Consider the following 25,857-nt stretch of genomic DNA (forward strand, 5'->3'; position numbering starts at 1 on the left):
TGGGGGTGCATCCAGCTTCCCTCTGACCATTTAAGTAAACACTGGCGGGCCAAACTGGCTGGCGGTGACGGAGTGGCTGCGTCAGTGCCCTGAGCCACAGATGTCTCTTTGCTCTTTGGTTTCAGATAAGTCGGGTTTGCTGAGACCCGGGCCAGGAGCACAATTCCTGGTAACCCAGTCCTCAGGGTCATTATGTTGCAAAATCCCCGGCACTGGCCAGGTCAGAGGCCTTTCACAGCGCTCTCTGTGTCTCCCTGGCCCTGGCCTCTGTCTCTCTTCCCCTCCTCTCCCCTCTCCCAGGGGCCCTTCTCTCGGCTATGCACCCATCTTTCAAGCATCTGATAACATCCTGCTGACTCACATTTGCTTCTGCGTTGATTAATCTCTGCTGGATCTCCCCCCACCTCCACCCCGCACACCCAGGTCCCCTCCGCCTCTCCCAACGCTTATGCTGTGAAAAGGTAACTGAGTTTGGCCTTTCTGGTTGGGTTAACTCCCCAAGGGACAGGAACACTCTCTTCCTTCTTTTTTTTTCTTCTTTTTTTTATGAGCTCATGCTTGCTAAACTGTACTTGCTAATTGATTTCGGGAAAACGGATTATATGATTACTGACCAAGGAGGCAGGCATTAGAGCGCCAGAACCTTTCTGAGCCACTCTGAGCATGGTTCTTAGGCGTGGGAGTGGAATTATGCAAGATTTACCTTTTACACACCGCTCCCTTACACTCTGTTCCACTGTTAGCCGTACCTGTCTGTGCCTCACTCTGTAAATACGCAAGCTAAGCCTGGGTAGGTAGGGTTGTGGCCCTCTTTGCGCTCTATAAATTGGATCCTTGTACCTGCGTTGATTGTATTTTTTTTGACTGGTTGTGGGAATGGAGTAATAAAGATAATCACACACACACACACACACACACACACACACACACACGCCCCCCCCCCCCCAATCTATTCCAAACTCAGGACTCAAGCAGCTCCTTACTTGAAGGCAAGGCGCCCCCTTGTGGAGAAGCTCTGTCTCCTCAGAAACGTTGGACACCTCACCACCTTTGTTCTTTTGGAAAGTTCTTCCTGGGGGTTAAAAGGTAGATTAACTCTGGTTTTTAAAATATGTAATAACATATAGTTTTATTCCTGATAGTAAAACTGGAACTACTCATGTTGTAAAATTTAGCAAATACTGCAAACTATAAAAAAAGATAAAATTTAAAAATCACCGCAATCCCACCTTCCACAGGTAGCCACTGTTGTCATTTTGGTGTATTTTTTTCTACGAAAATATATGAGATATGTAAAGAACCTACATAAGGCTACCTGTGTAATATAGAAGTTAAAATATAAATTTAACAGGTGAGGTCATGGGTATACTTTTGCACGTAGATGTCTCTTCCTCTTCATAGCAGTGTGGCTAAGCCCCAGGCCTTCAAGTCTTGGAGCCCATGTTCAGCCCTGTTACCTGCCCTCCCCCACTCCTCAGCACTTCCGGCTCCCCTATCCTGCTCTCATTTTGTTTGCTTCAACACAGCTTTAACCTATGTACAGTTTGCTTATTTCTTATGTTGTTTGTTGTGTGTGTGTCTCTCACACCCTCAATGTGAGCTCCTAGAAGACAGGATCTTGCCAGTTTTGTTCACTGATGTGTGTATCACAAATGCCCAGCGCAGTACCAAGCACACAGTAGGTGCTGCATAACTCTTTGTGGAAGGATGACTTTCCTTTAGTAATGAAAATCATTTATAAATCATTTATAAGCATATATAGTAAACTAAAAATCATTTATAAGCATATATAGTAAACAAAAATATATAATACTCCATTTTATGATTATATCATGATTTATTGAACCATTCCCCTATTGTATGTCATTTAAGCTGATTTTAATTTTCCATCATAACATTTTGATAGACCCCTTTGTACTTAAATCTCTGTTCATATTTTTCATTCTTTCTTTTTTACTATCTCTTTGTTTGTTTGTTTGTTTATTTTAATCCTGGCCCAAGGGTATTTTTTCCATTGCTTTTCAGAGAGAGTGGAAGGCGGGGAGAGAGGAAGAGAGAGAGGGAGAGAGATAAACATTGATGTGGGAGAGACACATCAATTGGTTGCCTCCCCCATGCGCCCCGACCAGGGCCAGGAATTGAGCCTGCAACCGGGGTACATGCCCTTGGCCAGAGTTGAACCCAGGACCCTTCAGTCCTCGGTCTGATGCTCTAACCCCTAAGCCAAACTGGCTAGGGCTCATTCTTTTCTTAGAGTATATTCCTAGAAGGTTAATTTCTGGGTTGTATGGTAGCAACATTTAAAGTTTTCCTGATGGCCAATGCCAAGTCGATTTCCACCGGGCTTGTACTATATAGATAATAGACACCCACTCGCACCCAAGTTTTGCTGGCATTAATCTTGGTTAATTTCCAGGCCCAAAAACTCTTCTTATTGTTATTTTGTTGTTATTAATGCTTATCTGAGGATATTTTCTCCATTGATTCTAGAGAGAGTGGAAGGGAGTGGGGAGGGGAAGAGAGAGAGAGAGAAACGACGATGTGAGGGACCCACAGCCATTGGCTGCCTCCCCCATGTGCCCCGACCAGGGCTGGGGAACCTGCAACCCAGGTATGTGCCCTGGATCAGGATCAGACCAGCAACCCTTTGGTGTACGGTCCGATGCTCTAGCCACTGAGCCATGCCAGTCAGCGCCCCCCAAATTATTTTTTATTTTAATTTTCATGTCCCTGATTTTTTTTTTTTTAGAGAGAGAGTGAGCGAGCGAGCAGGAGAGACAGAGAGGGGGATAGAGAGAAACATCAATGTGAGAAACATCCATAGGCTGCCTCCTGGACTCGCCCCTACTGGGAATCGAACCCACAACCTGGGTGTGTGCCCTGACCTGGAATCGAACCCACAGCCTTTTGGTGTACGGGATGATGCTCCAGCCAACTGAGCCACCCGGCCAGGGTCTCTGATTTTTAAAGAAGTTATAAAAATTGTCACAGGTATTGGCCATTCCCCGCCCCCCCCCCCCCCCAGTGATATGTCAGTTTATATATTTGCCCAATTTTCAGGGATTTTTTTTCTTATTGAACCATATGAGTTCTTTGCATTTAATATTTATATCTTTAAGTATTACCTTTTGCTACTTTGTCATTCATATTTTGCCTAATGTTTAACTTTTAATTTAATTATGCCTTTAAAAAATCTAGGCGTTAAAAAGTTCTTTTTGTACTTAGATTTATTGACTTTCAGTTTCAGTGCTTTTATGCTTAGAACGTTGTTCTAAACACAAAGAAATGTTTTTGTGTGATCCTAATCTTTACATTTAGTTCTTAAATTAATCATGGTATATAGTTTAAGGTAGAAATCTTAGTTGATTTTTTTCCCAAATGATCAAGTTTCCAGTGATACTTATTAAAAAAATTAATGCCTTTCTGATTTATTTCTGACTATTTTATTATCATTTGTAAAGTATTTGAGTACATTTAGATTTATTCTTGGGGTAGTGACTGACTTACCAGTTGTAGCATTAGTACTATACTGTTTAGGTTATTGTGGCATTATAATATTGTCAACATTTGTATTTCCAACTTTCTCTTTCTCTTTCAAAAAAATTTTTAGCTACTCTCCATTTCCCAAAATTTTAATGAAATTCCAAGAAGATGATTCGATTCAATTAATTTAACACATACTTTTGAACATGTTCAGGCTCATTGACACTTCCCATTTGTGTGTAGTTTGCAGATTATAGGTCACAACCATGGTCAGTGACTTTATAGTCTCTGTTTTAAAGACAAAGAAGCTAAGTTGAAATAATGTCAGGGCCTATTCTTCCTTTAGGAATGTCCCCTTGAGTTTGGAGACTGGATGGTGGGAAAATGTGGCTTCTGAAGCCACCACTGTGGCTCAGAGGGGCCATGAGCCAGGACACACCTTCATGGATTTCTCAAGTCAGATCCTCAATCGGGTCAGTTCCCTGAATTTTCTCTGATTTTACAGAGATATTTGAATACAACTCCCAAACGTGTTTGCCAAACTTGGAAGAAAATCAGAAAAATTTACATAGAAATCCAGATTTCCAACTTCCCTTGGAAAAAACCCCGAGAATGTAGGCATTCTCACCTGGCAAAACTCAGTGAGAACTGCTGCTTGTGGGTGAGCCGTGTGTCCCCTGGCCCACGTCACTTCTCATTTTCTTCCCTGACATTGCAGGCATCCGAGGGACAATCCCAGGGGCCTGGGTGCCGGGAGCAGAGCCGTCCCCACTTCATGGACTCCGTCAGTTTGAACAAGGGAACATGCATCTAGTTGAGAAGGGCCTTGTGAGTTTGCTGCGGCTCCCGCCTCTCCTTCCCTGGGTGGTGTTCCCCGTGGCCTTCCAGTGTCCCACCCCAGCCGTTGCTTTGCTCTGTGCTGGACAGCAGTGAGCTTGCCTTTTCTGGGCTCAGTGGGCGAGCTCCCAGGAAACACCCACATTTGAAGTGAGGGCTTTTGCTAAAGGAAAGCAGTGGGGATTGCTGCAGGTGTCTCAGGACTTGGAATACTTCCATGAAAGCAAGTGTCTACTCCTTGTGAGGGGAAGGGGGTGAGGGGAAGGGGTTTGGGCGTGACAGTTGTCCCCGACCCTTAAACTCATGCTCCCAGTGATCTGTAGAAATAGACTAAGACTACCCAATATGCGAACAAGCCAAGGCTAAATGTTCAGAGTTGCTCATCGAGGGGAGTCAGCCACCATCGTGGGTGCCAGGAACCCAGAGAACAGGAGTGTCACTTTCTTTAGATCCATCTGAGATCTTTGAAGCTAAAAGACACCTTAGCAGTTACTGAGGCCAACCCACCGGAGCAAGGCACGAGCCAGCTCTCCATTGCCCTCAAAAGATGTGAGCATAAGGCGTTCTCTTGCTCTTCTATTTGTAAAACACTAGAAATAACCCACATATCCATCAATCGGGGGCTGGTTGCAGAAACGGTGGCACATCTACACTAGTGTGTGCTAATGTTGAATAACATAATATAATATCATAGGGCGATCTCCAAAATAGCAAGGTAAAGTGATAAATAAAAGGTGGTATATCCGGACAGTGGAATTTCATTCGGCAATAAAAAGAAATGAAGTACTGACACATGCTTCAACATGGATAAACCTTGAAAGCATTCTGCTCAGCGAAAGAGGCCAGACACAAAGGGTCACATATTGTGTGACTTATTTATATGAATTATCCACAACAGGCATTTCCATAGAGAGAGAAAGTAGATTAGCAGTTGGCTAAGGCTAGTACTGGGGTGTTGGGGAAAGTGGAGAGTGACTACTAATGGGCACACAGTTTCTTTTTGGAGTACTGAAGATGTCCTAAAACTGTGGCTGCACAACTCTGAGTACACTAAAAAATCGAGTTGCACAGTTTAAATGGGTAAATTGGGAATTATATCTCAATAAAGCCTTTATGTTAAAAATTGAATTTGAAAAATAAGCGAGGTAGAGAAATGTGTAGTAGGCTGCTGTTTTCCTAAGACGGGGTCTAAAACTGTAGTAAATCACAATGGAAGGGGAAACCATAAAATAAAAATAAAGTCTTACCTATGTATGGAGAGGAAGAGGGAACAAGTTCAGAAAGTCAGAGGGAGAAACTGGAATTCTCTGAACAGACTTTGTAGATTTAACTTTGGAGCCGTGAAGATGTTTGTATAATTATAAAACAAATTAAAAATAAATTCCTAAGCAATTAAAAGCAACAAGAACTCTGTGGCAAGTTATGGTTCTTTATAACTCTATATAAAGAACTTTTGCTAAGGACTTTAAAATAGTTATTCGATTGTACATCCCTAAGGACAAAAATAACTGAAAAAATATCCTGGACTGTTCTCAGGAATTAGATAGTTAGTGATAGCATTGGTATTCTTATCTCAGACTGTTGGGTATATATTGTGTGAAAAGTAAATGTGTGTTGAAAACTAGGATTTTTAGCGTGGGAAAAGAAAATGGAGGTGAAGATCAATAAGATAAAATGAAAACCTTATAACCCTGTATTGGAATTGGAAGTATTTATATGAAGTCATAATGTGTTTTATTTATCCGTGTCTATTAATCTGTATATCTATGAATCATCCGTATCTGTTGTCCTATCTATTATCATCTAATCTATCTATCTATCTATCTATCTATCTATCTATCTATCTATCATCTATCTATCTATCTATCTATCTATCTATCTATCTATCTATCATCATCTATCTATCATCTATCTATCATCTATATCTATCTATCTATCTATCTATCTATCTATCTATCTATCTATCTATCATCTATCTATCTATCATCTATCTATCTATCTATCTATCTATCATCTATCTATCATCTATCTATCTATCTATCATCTATCATCTATCTATCTATCATCTATCTATCTATCTATCTATCTATCTATCTATCTATCTATCTATCTATCATCTATCTATCTATCTATCTATCATCTATCTATCATCTATCTATCTATCTATCTATCTATCTATCTATCTATCTATCTATCTATCTATCCATCTATCCATCTATCTATCATCTATCATCTATCAATCTATCTATCTATCTATCTATCTATCTATCTATCTATCTATCTATCTATCTATCTATCTATCTATCATCTATCTATCATCTATATCTATCTATCTATCTATCTATCTATCTATCTATCTATCTATCTATCTATCTATCTATCATCTATCATCTATATCTATCTATCTATCTATCTATCTATCTATCTATCTATCTATCATCTATCTATCATCTATCTATCTATCTATCTATCTATCTATCTATCTATCTATCTATCTATCATCATCATCTATCTATCATCAATCATCTATCTCTCTATCTACCTAATCTATCCATCTATGATACGGTGACTTATAACAGGAAATATATATTTGGCCTTCATCTTGTTTCTGGCACCAAGCTTCTAAAACCCTTGGAATTTCCTAGGAGATGGGAGCGATAAAGGGTCTTTCATTGAGGAGGTGACTTTTGGACCCCACCTCAGGATAGGGGCTTGTTGCCAGAAGAGCCAACCATGTGATTAGTGGATTGGAAATTTCAGTCCCACCCCCTGACCTTCAGGAGGGGAGAGTGACTGGCAGTTGAGTCAGTTGCCAATGGCCAATGATTCCATCAATCATGCCTATGTAATGAAGCCTCCAGAAAAACCCAAAAGGATGGGGTTCAGAGAGCTTCCAGGTTGGTGAGCATGTGGAGATTTGGGGAGAATGGTGCCGCTGGATCAGGCATGGAAGCTCCACACCCCTTCCCACATGCCTTGCCCTATGCATCTCTTCCACCTGGATGTTCCTGAGTTATGTCCTTTTGTGACAAACCAGTGGTCTATCAAGTAACATGTTTTTCTGCTTTCTATGAGTGGCTCTATCGAATTAATCAAATCCAAGGAAGGGGTCATTGGAAGTTCTATGTACAGCTGGTTGGTCAGAAGCACAGGTGACAACCTGGTCTTGTCACTAGCATCTGAGGTGTCTGTGGGTGGAAGTGTTGTGGGACTGAGCCCTTACCCTGTGGGATCGGACGTTACCTCTGGTTAGATAGTGTCAGAATAGATTTGAATTGTAGGATATGCAGCTGGTCTTGCAGAGAATTGCTTGGTGGGGGGAATCCCCTGAACACTTGGTGACCAGAAGAGTCAGAAGTGAAGTGTTTTGTGTGAGCAGTAAAGGTGACACACCGGAAAGAGAGACACAGCAGGGAAGAACTGGGTTTTCCCTACATGGGTGGAACACTGAAGTTTTTTTTTTACACTATTATCTGTCATTTGTGTTCTCTTCTCTCCTCTTGGAACAGAGAAGAGGCAAACAAAGCACCCCCAGTCCCTAGAAGACCAATCCTGTGAGTCTAAAGGGGAAAGGCAACCTCCTAGCCTCCCGGCATATCCAGGGCTCCCGGGGGCATCACGGACACACAAGGGGCCGCCCTGAAGCAACAGGCTAGGCTGAATTAGCTGACCCCTCATGGAGAGGAGCCAGGGTTACTGAGAATCGCTTTTTTAGAATCTCTTTTCTTCTCTTGGGTGCCCACAAGGAGGTCGTGTTGGGACACTGGTGGAGAGCAGGGCTGTTTGAGTGCCCTCCTCAAGGCGGCACAGACGTCTGGCACGCCCCACCCTGTGGCTCAGCTTGCACCAGGTCACCCACCAGGTACCCTCTCCTTCCCTCACGACAATGTCACTGGCTATCTTTCAGCCCCTCTTTGACCCAGTCCCACCTCCAACTTCCATCTCCTTGTGGGGCAGACCCTGGGCCTCAGCAGGTCTCCCTGGTCTCAGGCCTCCTAGGACAATTGCCAACCCTGAGGGCTGCTCAGAGTTACTGGAAAACAGCTTAAAAAATATAAATAGCTGCGGTAAAGACTGTGGTCAGAGCTGTGAAACCACAGTAAATCCAACTTCTCTCTTCTGGAAACTGATTTCTGAGAAATAGTCTTCTCCCATTGAATAGCTGCCGTGTCTCCAGTGGGGGAAACTCCAGTTGCTTAAAGGGACAGACCATCCTGTGGGGGCGATGGCCTCCCTTAATCTCACCCTGCCTGACTTTCCATCAGGAAACCAATTTCATAGCAAATTGGGCATTTTCTGTATGTGCAATTGGTGCTTAATATATTTTGAAGAAATCAAATTTGCTCTTGCTTTAGCTGCTTGATTTTTGGGTGATGGAAACATATAATTATAATCATGCTGAAATCCATTCTTTTCTATAAAGCTTCAATGAAATGAGCTTTATTTTTTATGCCATCATTTTGCCCCCTGGTTTTTAGAATGAAACAAACTTTATTTTTTATGCCTTTTTTTTTGGTTCCCTGTTAAAACACTGATTCCAGGATGGTCTACGCTGGGAGCAAAGGTTACAGAGTAGTTATTATTTTGGTTCCATTTATAAAACAGGCAAAAAAGCACAAATGTATTTGCCTGTATTTTAGATAAAACCAGTGTTTCCCTGCCAGACCTTTTAGGTCTTTTCCTTGTCTCGCTGCTTTAACAAGTGCCACCCCTTACTGTGAAATACTGTAATTCTCTAAGCTTGTGAAGAGAAAATAGTTTTGTGTATGGCTAGGTTTTACATGCTCTTTTATTTCAGCAAAATGAAAGAGTAAACCAAGAAGGAAGAAGTCAGGAATACAAAAAACAGGGGATGCAACAGGGGAGAAAAGCAAAGGGAACCCCAAGATGATGATACTGAAGGGATATTTATTATAGGATGACAATTGTGCACCAGGCACAGAGGACAGCCAGCCCAGATTCGAGCAGGTCAGAGGCTCTGGGAGATAGTTCTTCAGGAAGACGGAATGCATAAAATACCTGATGTGAATAAATGTCTTGAGAAGAGATTTAAATAACTGGTGGAGAATTCGAGGATGGATTACTGAAAAGTAAATAGAAAGCTAATAAAAAACTTAGCAGGTGAAAAATTAAGACAATTATTGACTCAAGCAAATAAATGTACAGGAAAGGAGAAGTAATCATAGTTGTTACCTGGCTAAGCTCTGGATGGTATACAAAATCATAATAATGTAAAGATGATTATTGATTTAAGCAAAATTATGATATAACTATATTGGGTGGGGTAAGGGGACAAATCTGAGTGTGGCAGGAGATGGGGTGTGTGTGAAAGAAATAAATCTTCACCTATCATGGTGTAAAGACATAGATAATTTCCCAAACTGAAAATTGAGAAATAGTAATCCAAGTTCTTAAATACATAAAGGCAAATACCAAAAGAAAACAGTTAAAAGAGCTAAAAGAAGTTGCCTCTGGGGCTGGGAAATGGAAGGAGGGGGGACTAGAAATTTGTTTTTCCTACCAGGTCTTATTGAACTATTGGACTCTTTAAATTTCGACTGTGTAGAAGTTCAAGAAAAAGAAAGTTGACATTTATCTAATTCAAGTGGTCATCTGTCATCTGATTTTAAGTATCTTAAGATTTAATTGACATCTTGACCAGGTCAGTTAAATTGATTGAGCTCAGATGGAACTGCACTATCACGAAAGGTTAACCATCAGGGGCTCATTGAATGCGGTGGTTCTCAGCCCTGGCTGCACAGCTCAGGTTGCACCTTAGAATCACCTGTGGAACGTCTAGAACCTGCGCAAGCCACGTGCCACCTAAGGCAATCTAACCGAATCTCCAGGGCCAGCAGAGGCAGCCCTAGTTCTAAAAGTCCTTCAGGTGATTCTTATGTGTATCAAGAGGGAGAATCACGGTCGAATGACAACCTGAGGAACCTAATTTAAAATGTACCCTATTTTCTTTAAATGCAGCTTACAGGATAGTCAGTGGCACAGAATCTAATGAAGAGTTTGGCCCCAGTTCCAGGAGAAGGAGACATGCGGAGGACACAAGTGGAGGTTGACATGCAGACCCAGCTTAGAGGCGGGGCTGGCCCGGGGCATCTGCGCTGTAGGGAGACGGGGCACTGTCACTACAATCCTCACGGTCCCGAGAGCAGTGGCCTCCAGGGTCTCCACATGGCATAAGGGTTGCAAGGTGCAGATCACAGATTTATCTACTTTAGCCTTTCTTTTTGCATTTTCAACTCTTCCTGAAAGCCGAATGCTGGAAGATTTCTTCTCCGTCAGGTGATCAGAGTACAAGCTGGCCAGTGACCCTTGAAAATACAAACACACACAATCAAGTCTTCAGAACAATTATTTTTGGCAGAGGTTGAGTGCACACTGATGACCGCTTTACAAATCTGTCCTTCTCTCTGGGCGGATGGACCATCTCTTATTATTTTCACAGCAGGATGGCTTCATGATTCATCGGGTCTGTGTTCTATTTTTAAAAACATTTTATGGACAAGCATAAGGTCAGCAGAAACATCCTCCCCACTTGGCATTCCTCATAAACCGAATGCAGAAAACAGTTGGAGGCAAGGCCATGCCAGGATATCCAGAGCTGTATGAGGAAATCAAGGTCACTGTGATTGCAGTCAAGTCCAGAACAATGGCCTCACTGGGTCTCAACTCTTACGCTGCAGTTTTGGCAGTTTCGGCGGCCCTATCTGAAGTATAGGATGGAAACTGGCTTGTAAGCAAAAGAGTGTCCCCCTCCCTCCTCCAGGCCCCGCAACATAAACCCCCCAACTTCCCTCTAGGCAGTGCCAGACCTCTCTGTGGCTGACCCTGGGATCTGGATGGAGAGATAATAGTGTCCCAAGTGCTTTGTGCTCTATCATTGCTGAGGTGTTTGCGGGAAGGACTTCAGGAGCTACAATAAGAGTCAGAGTCCAAGGTGGAAGGCTTGTGCCAGGGCAGGACTGGGTTAAAGCTCCACAGAGCAATAGGGGTTCTGGAAAAATGCCAGGAGGGCTGCTGGGAGGCGGTAGAAGGGGGAGGGGGTGGTGGTGCTGAGTGGCTCCCCTTCTTGGCTTCTCTTTCCTCCTTCATTCAACCTTCCCTTCCTGCCTCTACTTCCTCTCATTTTTTTTGGAAAAACACAGAGGCCAGGTGAGGCCGGGAGTGCTCGGGAATTAACTCGCACCTCTGGCCTCACGTGCGTGGCTCTCTCAACGTGCAGTGAGAGGCAAAGGCTCCCCACCTGGCGCCGGGTGCACGGCCCTGAAGGCCGGGGAGAGGGTCACCTAGTGGGTGGCGCGCACCGCCAGCAGCTGAGCTCTGAGCGGCTCGTCTCTCACGAGCCTCGGGCCTCGGTGGGAACTCGGAAGGACGTTAAAATGCAGCTCTGCGACATCAGTAGGAAGGCACAGCCCGGATCTGGGCGTTCAGACGGGGGAGGCCTCATTGAACTGGCGATCGAACTTGGAGAGCTGCGGCCCACGGTGAGTCACAAGCATGTCCCCAGGAGAATGCCCAACCAAATAAGGACTGTAGTGCCTTGTGTCAAGGTTTTCATGAACTGCGGTCACCCACAGTGTCAATTACTGTGAATTTCAAGCATTATTCGAGGAGGTATGGCTGAGAATGTAAACTGACACGCTTCTCGTTAGCTCCTCGGGCAGCATCTGCACCAGCAGCTGAGCGGCAGGCGGGTCAGGATGAGGCCTGGGCGAGGGGCGGCCTCGTGTTGTGTGTTAGCAGAAGAAACTCTGCTCTGTGCAGGGCAGAGGGAGGGCAACCGTGCTGGCTTTGAAGCTCATCTGGGAGAGGCACCTGCCCTCCAGCTGCGGGACTGGCAAGTGCGGATGGGAGGCTGTGTGGCACTGGGACAGTCAAGGGGCACGGCACTGAGGTCCTCAGCGCTTTCTGTGTTGTAAAGGCTCAAGGTGTATTTTCTCCTTAGATGGTCTCCGGGCAGTTCTCTGCCTTTTCCCTTTGAAACCCTGAGGTTTAAAAGCAGAAGTTGGAACCCTCATATATTGCTGGTGGGAATGTTAAATAGTACAACAGCTGTGGAAAACAGTTTGCAGTTCCTCAAAATGCTAAACACAGAACTACCATCTGACCCAGTAATTCCACTCCTAGGAATATACCCAAGAGAACTGAAAATGTACATTCACACAAATGCCTTGTAAAAGAACGGACACGGCAGCATTATGCATAATACTCAAAAAGTGCAAACAACCCAAATGTCCATCAACAGCTAAACAGCTAAACATAGTGTGGTCTATCCATACAGTGGAGTATTACTCAGCCATAAAAAAGGAATGATAAATCTTGGAACATTATGTTAAGTGAAAGAAGCCAGACACAAAAAGCCACTTATTGTATGATTCCATTTATATGAAATGTCCAGAAAAGGCAAATTCACAGAGACAGAAAGCAGATTAGTGGCTGCCAGGGGCTAGGGGTGGGGGAATTGGGAGTGACTGCCTCATGTGTATGGGGTTTCTTCTTGAGATGATGGAAATGTCTGGAATTAGAAAATTGTGATGGTGGCACATTTTATTTATTATTTTATTATTTTTTTAATTTTTAAATTTTATTAAAAAAAAATATTACAGATGTCCCTTTTTCTCCCCAGTGACCTGTTCCACCCCCTCCCATCCCCCTCCCCAGTCCCTCTCCCCACCATTGTCCGTGTCCTTGAGTTGTGCATATATGCATATAAATTCTTTGGTTACTCTCTCCCCCTCCACCCACCCATCCTCCTCCATCCCTCTGACATTCATCAGTCTCATCTATGTTTCCATGTCATTGAATCTATTCTGTTCATCAGTTTATTAAGTTCTTTAGATTCCACGTATAAGCGAGATCATGTGATGTTTGTCTTTCTCTGCCTGGCTTATTTCACTCAGCATAATTTTCTCCAGGTCCATCTATACTGTCCCAAAAGGTACTAAATTCTTCTTCTTTACAGCTGCGTAGTATTCCATGGCGTAAATTTCCCACAGCTTTTTTATCCACTCATCTACTGATGGGCACTTGGGCTGTTTCCAGATATTAGCTATTGTAAACTGTGCTGCTATGAACATCAGGGTGCATATAGTCTCTCTGATTAGTGTTTCAGGATTCTTAGGATACATTCCTAGGAGTGGAATCACTGGGTCAAAACGCAGCTCCATTTCTAATTTTTTGAGGAACCTCCATACTGTTTTCCATAGTGGCTGCACCAGCCTGCATTCCCACCAGCAGTGTACAGGGTTCCCCTTTCTCCACACCCTCGCCAGCACGTGTCATTTGTTGATTTGTTGATGGAGCCATTCTGACAGGTGTGAAGTGATACCTCATTGTGGTTTTAATCTGCATCTCTCTGATGATTAGCGACGTCGAGCATTTTCTCCTGTGTGCCCTCCGTATGTCTTCTTTGGAGAAGTGTCTATTCAGGTCCTTTGCCCATTTCTTAATTGGGTTGTTTGTCTTTCTCTTGCTGAGTGCTATGAGTTCTTTGTACACTTTGGAGATTAGCCCCTTATCAGATTCATCCTTGGCAAATATGTTTTCCCAGGTCGTGGGGTTCCTTTGTATTTTGAGGCTGTTTTCTTTTGCTGTGCAAACCCTTTTTAGTTTGATGTAGTCCCATATGTTTATTTTTTCTTTTGTTTCTCTTGCCCTAGGAGATGTATCAGTGAAAAGTCCACTAGGTGGGATGTCTGTGGCTTTACTTCCTATGTTTTCTTCAAGGATTTTTATGGTTTCGTGACTTACATTGAGTCAATGGATTTTATCCATTGAGTTTATTTTTGTGTATGGTGAAAGTTGGTGGTCTAGTTTCACTTTTTTGCATGTATCTGTCCAATTTTCTCAGCACCACTTACTGAAGAGACTGTCTTTACTCCATTGGATACTCTTGCTTCCTTTGTCAAATATTAACTGACCATAATGGCGTGGGTCTATTTCTGGGGTCTCTGTTCCGTTCCATTGATCTATATGCCTGTTGTTGTACCAATACCAGGCCGTTTTGATTACAGTGGCTTTGTAGTACAGTTTGCAATCCGGTAATGTGATTCCTCCCACTCTGTTCTTTTTTCTCAAGATGGCTGCAGCTATTCGGGGTCTTTTTTGGTTCCATATAAATTTTCAAAATGTTTGTTCTCGATCTGTGAAATATGCTGCTGGTATTTTAATAGGAATTGCATTAAATTTATAAATTGCTTTGGGTAGCGTGGACATCTTAATGATATTAATTCTTCTAATCCATGAGTATGGTATCTTCTTCCACTTGTTTAAATCTTCCTCTATTTCTTTTTTCAGTGTCATGTAGTTTTCTGAGTACAGGTCTTTTACATCCTCAGTTAAGTTTATTCCTAAGTATCTTATTTTTTTAGTTGCAATAGTAAAATGGTATTGTTTTTATAGTTTCTCTCTCTGAGAATTCATTGTTGGTTTATAAGAATGTCATTGATTTCCGGATGTTGATTTTGTATCCAGCTACCTTGCCAAATTCATTTATCAAATCCAGTAGTACTTTGATGGAGTCTTTAGGGTTTTCTATGTACAATATCATGTCATCTGCAAATAATGACAGTTTTACTTCTTCCTTTCCAATTTGGATACCTTTTATGTTTTCTTCCTGTCTGATGGCTGTGGCAAGGACTTCCAGTACTATGTTGAATAAGAGTGGTGAAAGTGGACATTCCTGTCTTGTTCCGGTTTTTAATGGAAATGGTTTTAGTTTTTGTCCATTGAGTATGATGTTCGCTGTACGTCTGTCGTATATGGCCTTTATTATGTTGAGGTATGATCCCTCTATTCCCACTTTGCTGAGAGTTTTTATCAGAAATGGGTGCTGGATTTTGTTGAATGCTTTCTCTGTGTCTATTGATATGATCGTATGATTTTTGTCCATTTTATTTATGTGATGTATCACATTTATTGATTTGCAGATGTTGTACCAGCCTTGCATCCCCGGAATAAATCCCACTTGGTCATGATGTATGACCTTTTTAATGTATTGCTGGATCCAGTTTGCTAGTATTTTAGTGAGGATTTTAGCATCTATGTTCGTCAGGGATATTGGCCTGTAATTTTCTTTCTTTTAGTATCTTTATCTGGTTTTGGGATTAGGATGATGCTGGCCTCATAAAAAGAGTTTGGGAGTTTTCCCTCCTCTTGAATTTTCTTCAATAGTTTGAATAGAATAGGGGTTAATTCTTCTTTGAATGTTTGGTAAAACTCGCTTGTAAATCCATCTGGTCCAGGACTTTTGTTTGCTGGGAGTTTTTGATTACTGCTTCAATTTCATTAGCTGTTATCGGCCTATTCAGGTTTTCTGCCTCTTCTTGATTCAGCTTTGGAAGGTTGTATGCTTGTAGGAATTTGTCCATTTCCCCCATGTTGTTCAATTTGTTGGCATATGGTTGCTCATAATATTTTCTTACAATCCTTTGTATTTCTGTTGGGTGAGTTGTTATATTGCCTCTTTCATTTCTGATTTTATTTATTTGGGTCCTCTCTCTTTGTTTCTTAGTGAGTCTGGCTAAAGGTGCATCAATCTTATTTACCTTTTCAAAGAACCAGCTCTTGGTTTCATTGATTTTTTTGTATTTTTTTTAGTCTCTATGTCATTAATTTCTGCTCTGATTTTTATTATTTCCTTCCTTCTACTTTCTCGGGGCTTTTCTTGCTGTTCTTGTTCTAGTTCTTTTAGTTGTTGTGTTAGATGGTTCATTAGATCTTTTTCTTGTTTCTTGAGATAGGCCTGTAATGCTATGAATTTTCCTCTCAGGACTGCTTTCGCTGTGTCCCATAGATTTTGGGTTGTTGTCTGTTCATTTTCGTTACTTTCCATGAAGTGTTTGATTTCTTCCTTGATCTCCTTGGTAACCCATTTATTGTTTAATAACATGCTATTTAGCCTCCATGTGTTTGAATATTTTTGAGTTTTTTTATAGTGGTGGTTTTCTAGTTCATGGCATTGTGATCCGAGAAGATGCTTGATATGATTTCAGTCTTCTTATGTTTGTAGTCTTGCCTTGTGCCCTAACATGTGGTCTATTTTTGAGAATGTTCCATGTGCACTTGAGAAGAATGTGTATTCTACTGCTTTGGGGTGAAATGTTCTGTAAATGTCAATTAAATCCATCAGGTCTAGTGATTCATTCAAGGTCTGTGTTTCCCTGATTTTTTGTCTTGATCTGTCCAATGCTAACAGTGGGGTGTTCAAGTCCCCCACTATGATTGTGTTGCTGTCAGTCTTCCCCTTAAAGTTCCTCAAGAAATTTTTTATATATTTAGGTGCTCCTATATTGGGTGCATAAATGTTTATAAGGGTTATTTCCTCCTGTTTGATCCCTTTAGTATTATGTAGTGACCATCTTTGTCTCTTGTTATGGTCTTTATTTTGAAGTCTGTTTTGTCAGAAATAAGAATTGCTACTCCAGCTTTCTTTTCCTTTCCATTTGCATGGAATATTTTACTCCATCCCTTCACTTTTAGCCTGTGTGAGTCTTTTGCTCTCAGGTGGGTCTCTTGTAGACAGCATACATTTGGGTCCTGTTTTCTTATCCATTCAGCTACTCTGTGTCTTTTGATTGGACCATTTATTCCATTTACATTCAAGGTTACTATTTTTTTTTTTCAAGGTTACTATTGATATAAACTTATTTAATGTAATTTTCCCCCTTTATGCTGATATACCTTTCTCTCACTATTCCTTCTTTTTCTTAAAGCAGTTCTTTTAGCATTTCTTGCAATGCTGGTTTGGTGGCACTGAACTCCTTTAGCCTTTTTTTTGGTCTGGGAAGCTCTTTATTTCACCTTCAATTTTAAATGATAGCCTTGCTGGATAAAGCAATCTTGGTTGCATGTTCTTGCTTTTCATTACTTGGAGAGCTTCATGCCACTCCCTTCTGGCCTGAAGGGTTTCTGTTGAGAAATCAGCTGTCAGCCTTATGGGGGTTCCCTTGTAGGTTACTGCTTGTCAGTGGCACATTTTAAATATACTAAAAACCACTGAATTGTACACTTTAAAATGTTAAAAATGGTGAATTTTATCTAAAAATTGCGAAAAACTGGAAGAAAAAACAACCTCAAAAGATAACTTGTTGTTTTTGTTTTTTTTTACAAAGTTGTTATCAAAGTAATACCAAGCAAATTTATTTCAGTAATATTTTTAATTTCCAAGAACTTTTACCACAGGAAGATTTTTAATGGCTGGAGACCCTTCCAAATCTGAGGTGTTAGTGGTTAAAGTTTTATTCTAGTTTCTTTGCTGCTGCGTCGTGGGGTATATTCTGCTGAGTTTTACTTCTCCCATGCAGAGTTTTCTTTCAGTGTTTGGTGACCCTTGGAAGTTCACAGTTGCTGATGAGGGTCTAAATCAGTATTTCTTAATTCTGGCTGCTAATTAGAATCACCTGGGAATGCTGTAACTGGCATGTAGACCAACTACATCAGAATGTCAGGGAGGTGAGAGAGGCCCTGGGTATTGGTGCAGTGCTCCCCCAAGTGGAGTTATGTGTGAATGGAGTTGGCAGCTACCAGTCTTTTTTTTTTTTTAAATCTTCACCCGAGGATATTTTTACCATTTCTTTTCAGAGAGAGCAGGAGAGAGACAGAGAAACATCGATTAGTTGTCTCTTGCATGTGCCTAGACCGGGGCCGGGGACCTAGTCTGCGACCGAGGTACATGTCCTTGGCTGGAATCAAACCTAGGACCCTTCAGTTTGAGGGCTGACGCTCTAACCACTGAGCAACCAGCCAGGGCTGCAGCTACTAATCCTGATGAACTGATATACTGGCTCCAGCCAAGTCTGAGCCCCTGTTTCCTAGTAGGAATTCTTAACTTAGGTGATTGTGGGGGCCCAGGAAACTACCGTAGGTGATTGTGGTTGCTCATGAATCGTGACCTTAGGAGACTGGGGGCGCTGGAAACTCTACCTTAGGTAATTGTGGTCACCCAGGTACTCAACTTTAGGTGATTGTGCAGCCCAGAAATCTCTAGTTGACTGTGAGGCCAAGGAAACTCTACCTTTTATGATTGTGGGGGCCAAGAGAGTATACTTTAGGTGATTATAGGCCAGTGACTATACCTTTGGCAACTGGAGGGGAGCTAGGGAACCTATCTTAGGTGATTGTTTGGGCCAGGATAGTCTACTGTAGGTAATTGTGGGGTACTAGGGAATTCTAAATTAGGTGAGTATAAGCCCAGGAAATGCTATTTTAGGTAATTGTGGGCCCAGGAAACTACATCTTAAATGACTGTTGGGGCCCAGGACACTCTACCTTAGGGGATTTGGGAACCCAGAACTCTTGATGTTAGGAGGTTGTGAGGGCCCATGAACACTGACTTAGGTGATTGTGGGTCCAGGACACTCTAGCAGCTAATTTGGAGACCCAGGAAAGTCTACCTTGTGTGCTTGTAGGGTCCCAGGGACTCTAGCTTAGATGATTGTAGGGGCCTAGCACACTCTATATAAAGTGTGTGTGTGTGGGGGGGGGCAGGGCACTCTAAGGTGACTGTGACCCCAGAAACCGAACCTTATATGATTTGTGCCCAGGAGACTTGACTTTAGGTGATTGTGGGCCCAGGAAACTCCATTTAATTAATGTTTTTATTGATTTCAGAGAGAGGCAAGGAAAGGGAGAGAAAGAGATAGAAACATCGATGAGAGAGTCATTGATCAGCTGCCTCCTACACGCTCCCTACTGGGGATAGAGCACACAGTCCAGGCATGTGCCTTGACCAGGAATTAAATTTTTGACCTCCTGGTTCATGGGTCGAAGCTCAACCACTGTGCCACACCATCTGGGTGGAAAGTTCTATTTTAGGTGATTGTGTACCTGGGAAAGTCTACCTTAGGTGATTATGGGGTGGGCCAAACTCTACCAAAGGTGATTGTGGACACAGAAAACCCTATCTTAGGTAACTGGGGGGGGGGGGGGGGAGCTGTCTTATGAATCTTGACCTTAGGTGATTGTGGGAGCCCAGGAACTATTAGGTGATTTGTAGTGTGAGGAATCTCTTACCTAATTGTGGGAAGCCAGGAAACTACCATTAAGTAATTTTGGTTGGCTAGGAAACTTGATCTAAGTGATTGTGGGGCCAAGCTACCCTACATTAGTGATTGTGGGGGGCCTGGAAACTCTACTTTAGGTGAATATGAGGGTCCAGGGATGCCTACATTAGGTAATTGAGGGGGCCCAGGAAACTTGATTTTAGGTGATTGTGGGCCCAGGAATTCTACCGTAGGTTATTGTGGGGTTCAAAGATAGTCTAATTTGGTGACTGGGGGCCTTAGAGATTTCTTAGGTCCCTGTGGGGACCCAGGAAACTAGCTCAGGGGACTGTGGAGACACACAAATCTTGACAGTATGTCATGGGGCAGGGGGACTTTGACCTAAGATGATGTGCGGGCCAGGATTGTTTTCCTTAGTTATGTGGGTCAGGAATCTTGACCTTTGGTGATTATGAGGGCCTAGGAAACTGGACCTTGGATGATTGTGGGGACCCTGGAAACTCTAGCTTAGCAGAATGTGGGCACCAGGTAAGTCTTCCTTAAATGCTTGGGTGGGGGGCAGGGACTTGAGCTTAGGTGATTGTGGGGAACTAGGTAACTTTACCTTAGGAGATTATTGGTGGACAAGAAATTCTACCTTAGATGCTTGTGGGGCTAGTTTCCTGGGCACAGTTTCCTGAGCTAGTTTCCTGGGTCCCCACGGGGACCTGAGTAAGAAATCCCCAAGCCCCCCTGTCACCAAATTAGACTATTTTTGAACCCCACAATAACCTAAGGTAGAATTCCTGGACCCACGATCACCTAAAATCAAGTTTCCTGGGCCCCCTCAATTACCTAATTGTGGAGTCTCAAGAAATAACACCTTAGGTAATTGGGAGGGGGGTGGCCAGGAAACTGTCATAGCTGATTGTGGGGGCGAGAAGCACAATATAGGTGGTTTTGGGCCCAGAAACCTCTACATTAGGTGATTGTGGGGCCCAGGAGACTTGAACTTAGGCAATTGTTGGGGCACAGTCACCCTAGGTGACTGTGGGCCTGGGAAACTCTTAGATGATTATGGGCCCAAGAAAGTCTACCTGAAATGATTGTGGGCCTGTGAAAGTCTATCTTAGGTGATTGTGAGCCCAGAAAACTCTACCTTAGCTGATTTGGGGGCCTGGGAATAACTACCTTAGGTGATTATGAGGGGCAAGAAACATCTACCTTACATGGTTGCTGAGGGCCAGGGTATTTGACCTTAGCTGACTGTGGGGGCCAAGGATTGTCAACCTTACATAACTGTGGGCGGGGAAAGTTCTGGTGATTTAGGGAGGCTCAAGAAACTCTACCTAAGGTGATTGTGGGTCCAGAAACTCAACCTTAGGTGATGATGGAAGCCCAGGAGCATGAGCTCAGGTGATTGTGGGGTCCTGGAAACTCGAATTTAGGCGATAATGAGGGGGCAAGAATTTCTACCTTGGTGATTGTGGGGGGACAGTAAACTCAACCATAGTTAATTTTGGTAGCCCAGGATCCTCACCCCCAGGTGACTGTGGGCCCAGGAAACATGACCTTAGGTTATTGTATGCTTGGCAAATTTGCTTAGGTGAATGTGGGGGGCCAAGATAGTCTACCTAGGTGGTTATGGTGGGCCAGGAACTCTAACTTAGGTATATTCTGGGACCCAGGAAACTCTGCTTTATGTGAATGTCAGGTCCCATGAACTGGACCTTAGGTGATCATTGTTGCTCCTGAAACTCTACCTTAGGAGACTGTGGGGCCCCAGAGATTCTACTTTTGGTGATTAGGGAGAGTCAGGAGTCTCGACCTTAGTTGATTATGGGGACCCAGGAATGTGGACCTCTTGTGATTGTAGAGGCCAGGACAGTCTGCCTTAGTTAATGGTAGAGGCTAGGGAATTCTACCTTAGATCCTGTAGGGGGTATACAGCTATCCCTCACTTTTTGAAAGTTTGCTTTGTGTCACTTCACTTTTATGAAAGATCAACATTAGTGCCTGTTTTTGCTAACTGAAAGAAATCCAAAGAGGATTTTGCTGTTACGAAAAAAGGCAAAAAGCAATAATAGCATTCAGTGTTTGTTTTGCAATGAGCTGGTACAGCGCCGGTGCACAACCTGAGAGTGAGAGTGGCACCACCTAGCTCCACTCGGCATCAAGCAGTCAGGGTTTGGAACCGTCTCTGTGAGCATCTGTGCTTTATCTTGATTCACTCTGTGTATCTGTTAGCAAGATGTGTCCTAAGGTAACTACTTCTTTGCTTTATGCCATTTTGGCTTATGAAAGCTTTCATAGGAATGCTCTGCCTTTGAGTAGCGGGGGAAACCTGTGCTGGGGAAAAAACTCATTTTTCCCCCTTCCCATATACTGAAAAACCCAGTTCTTTCCTACTATGTCTTCCTTCCTGTGTGTCTTCTTTACTTCTCACACAGCACATTTCAATTCTGACTCTTCTGGTCTCCAAATGTGTTGAGGTGTTTCCCACACCGAGCAATTAATTCTGTGCCACATCAACTGGGTGTCCTAAGTTAACCCAATTCTGACACTGTCTACCCAGAGGTAGTGTCAGATCCCACAGGTTAAGGGGTTAGTCCCACAGACTCTTCACCCCACTTCAGATGCCAGTTGCGAGCCCAGGTTATCACCTATACTACTGACAACCAGCTATGTAGATCACAGGTTCCAATGACCCCCTCCTTGGGTTTGATTAATTTGCGAGAGCGGCTCACAAATTCAGGAAAACATTTACTTAGATTTACCAGTTTATTAAAGGATATGATAAAGGATACAGTGAGCATCCAGGTGGATATGGGTAGGGCAACATATGTGGGAAGGGGAGCGGAACTTCCGAGCCCCCCCAGGCACGCCACCCTCCCAGCACCTCCACATGCTCACAACCCAGCAGCTCTCCAAACCCCGCACTTTTGGAATCGTATGGAAGCTTCATCACACAGGCATGCTCGATCATTCATTTCATTTTCAGCCCTTCTCAAGAGAATGGGGGTGGGGTGGGCTAAAAATTCTAAGCTGCTGACCATGGCTTGGTCTTTCCAGTGACCAGCCCTCAACCAGGAGCCAACCTAGAGTCATCTCATTAGAACAAAAAACATCCTATCACCCAGGAGACACAAGGGTTTCAGGAGCCCAGTGTTAGAAACAGGGATCAAAGACTGAAAAGGGGTTTGTGTGTGCGCGCGAGCACACAAGCTTCCCCACACCAAAAAGCAATTCTTGGACATTAGTAGGGTGTCCAAGAATTCAACCCAATTCTGACATCTACTCAGACTCAAATTCCACAGGTAAAGGGCGCAGTCTTACAGGCAATAAGTCTCAACTTCAGATGCCAATTGCAGGCCCAGGTTGTTTCCTGTGCTTCTGACCTACCAGCTACAAATCAGAGATTTCAACTCCCTCCTTGGGATGCAGGTGTTTCAGAGGTCCGGGGACCTGAGGGTCTGCGACCCACTGTGGATTCTTGGCTTCACCCAGAAAAGAATTCAAATACGAGCCAGAATAGAATTTAAAGTGAAAGTGAGTTCATTAGTGAAGCAGTGAGACAGAGTGGCTACTCCACAGACAGAGCAGCCCTCCCCAGTGGGATTACTCCTTCCACTGAGGTCATTTAATCAAGGGGTAGGGCATTCAATAAGGGGGAGGAATATTCAGGAGTTTTCCAGGAAAGGGGTAGAGACTTCTCAGAAGAACCTGTTGACCATTCTGTGTTCTTATATGGGCTTTCCAGTCCAATCATGGTGGCTCAGGGTGTGTCATTTAGTATGCTAATGTATTACAATGAGTATATAATGAGGCTAAGAGTTATCTAAGGTGAAATTAGTTGCCCTGTTGGATCGGGCTGGTCTCTGCCCATTCTAAGCCATAAATCCCCTGGGGTTGGTCTTACTGTCTCCTTGATAGTCCCTGTAGCCTTTATTGGTTACAGTTGTTTCGCTACATACCCTATCTTACTTGGGTTCCATGAATTTGCTAGAACAGCTCACAGAACTCAGGAAAACTGGTTTACTTACCAAATTACTGATTTATTACAAAGAATATTAAAGGATACAAATGAAGAGCCAGATGAAGAGACATGGAGGGTGAGATTTTGAATGAAGGGGCTTCTATGCTCCTGGAGCTTGGGCCCAGTGCAGTGGGACATGGAAGAGTTCTGGCTCCCCAATGTGGGAGATCTCTGAAAAAAGGCCAATGAGCTGTCCTTCTGGGGTTTTATGGAGGCTTTATTACTTAGTCATGACTGATTAAACCACTGGCCATCTGTGAATGACTCAACCTCAAGTCACTCTCCCCTCCCTGGAAATCAAGGGGCTGGACTGAAAGTTATAATCCTTTAACCACATGATTGGCTCCTACTGGCTAGCCCCCCTTTCCATCCCCTTAGGTGCTTTCCAAAGTCACTTCATTAACAACAAAAGAGGCGTAGATCACTCTCAACACAGGAAATTCCAAGGGTCTGGGAGCTCTGTGCCAGAACGGGGAATGAAGACCAAATATTTATTATAAATCATAGTATCACAAAGACCAAATATTAGACCAAGAGATGTTCCTAGTGCTCTTATCACTTAGAAAATTACAAGGGTTTCAAAGTTCTTTGTCAGGAACTGGGGACAGAGACCAATATATACAGGGTGGGGCAAAAGTAGGGTTACAGTTCTGAGTACGCAAAACAGAGTTTACTCTTGTATTATTATTTAATATTGTATTATTTTCCATAAGAACAACTGTAAACCTATTTTTGCCCCACCCTGTGTTTTCTATTATCTCACAGCCCATCTCCTGGTCTCTGGCCATGGCCCCCTTACAGCAAAATGCTACATAAGTAAAAAATACTGGCACATTATTAATAACTGCGTGGGATTCTAGTAATCATTCCAGTCCATCATATCATATGAAAAATGTCCCCCAGGGAGAGGCCACTGAGGTTTGTAGGCCTCTATTCAATCTTACCAGGTTCCAAATGCAGGAGTGGCCTCAGCAAACATATGGCTTCACCCTTTCAGGCATCAGTCATTATGTAATACTGGATTTCCCTTATTACACAACCCATTTTTCATTCCTTTACCCATAACTACATATTTTTTCTTTCCATTTATACCCAAACTTTTCTACCTTTAGAAGGTGGAAAAAGGTTTGGCCACTCTGCTGGTCTAGATTGCACGCTGCAGTACCAGTCTAGCAAGTAGTACCTCCCCTCAGTCCACTCCATTCAGACAGGTTAGGTTACACAGGCAGAACTCGGGGCTGTCTACCACCAAGTAATATAGTTGCATTCATTGTTGATCCCCATTTTTGCAGATGGGTGAAGGCTCATCCTGCTCCATCAGGCCCTTAGGAATTCTGACATGATGTTTAAAACATAGTGCAAGTTCTTGCTTAGGAGTCATCACTATTTTCAGCCTGTGTAGTCGTAGCCCTGGTCACATGGCCACAGTATCAGAGAAGACAAAAAGGAGTTGAGGGGATGTGGGGAAGGAAGACAAAAAAAAAATATGGTCATTACACCAACAGCCTCCTCCCTTGGCAAAAAGAGAGTCATATCAGCCTTCTTCCCCAGATCCACCCCCAAATAGAGGAATTTATCCAGGGGACACTCCTTTAGTCCCACTCTTGTTGAGTGTGAGCACACACTCATGAAGGTGTGTAAGCCAGCACTTTGTGCCCATTTTAGACAACCAGTATTTCAACTGCCTGTTCCAATTTTCTGTCAAACTAGTACTCTGAGGAGAATATGTCTCTGCTCTTTGTTGGACATTCTGGGCTGTAAAATGTGTTCCTTGGTCTGAAGAACTGATGTCTGGCTGTCCAAGTTGGTGCGGTATCTCTGCTCTAGTTCTTTTATAGTATTTTGGGCATTTGTATCTACCACCAGTTAAGCAAAGCCCAGTCCAGAGTCAGTGGCTCTTCTAGTTAGGACCCATTTGTAGCCCCTCAGAGCTACCAGAGTTAGCCGCACTTGCCAGCTCTCATAAGGGCCTCCCACCAGGGAATCTGCCATATACCCATCTGTAGTCTCTGTCTCTTTTGCTGGCAGACAGAATAGTTCTTATTGGCATTTTGTGCCAGAGGGTGCAAGAGGACTAGTCTAGATTTAGCCCATCTTTGCATGGCTGCAGCCCCCCCACATCCACTCATTTCATGGACCCAGGTGGCCACCTTAACCAAGCACACAGGCTATCACCTTCTGAACCTGGAAGGATGTTCTTCTGACGGGCAGCTACATGTCACACTTTAATGCACCCCTCAAATTTACGTAGTGATTGCCCGGCTGGGCATGGCTCAGTGGTTGAGCATTGACCTAGGATCCAGGAGATTGAGGTTCGATTCCCAGTCAGGGCACATGCCCGGGTTGTGGGCTTGATCCCCAGTTAGGGGTCTGCAGGAGGCAGCCAATCAATGACTCTCTCATCATTGATGTTTCTATATCTCTCTCCCTCTCCCTTCCTCTCTCTAAAATTAATAAAGGTATATTTTAAAAAAAACACAGTGTTTTCCACAGGGCTGTGCCCCA

General features: G+C 43.3%; 1 protein-coding gene across 1 annotated transcript in view; it reads right to left on the bottom strand.

Annotated features, from left to right (window-relative positions):
- Positions 1-546: 546 nt before the first annotated feature.
- BCL2L10 (BCL2 like 10) overlaps positions 547-25,857 on the bottom strand; it is a 52,169-nt gene continuing 26,858 nt past the window's right edge. The window contains exon 4 of the mRNA XM_081149145.1: positions 547-1,072. The gene's annotated coding sequence lies outside the window, so the exon portion shown is untranslated. The remainder of the gene's footprint in view (positions 1,073-25,857) is intronic.

This window comes from Miniopterus schreibersii (genome assembly GCF_964146895.1).
Source record: "Miniopterus schreibersii genome assembly, chromosome: 1".
NCBI lineage: Eukaryota > Metazoa > Chordata > Mammalia > Chiroptera > Miniopteridae > Miniopterus > Miniopterus schreibersii.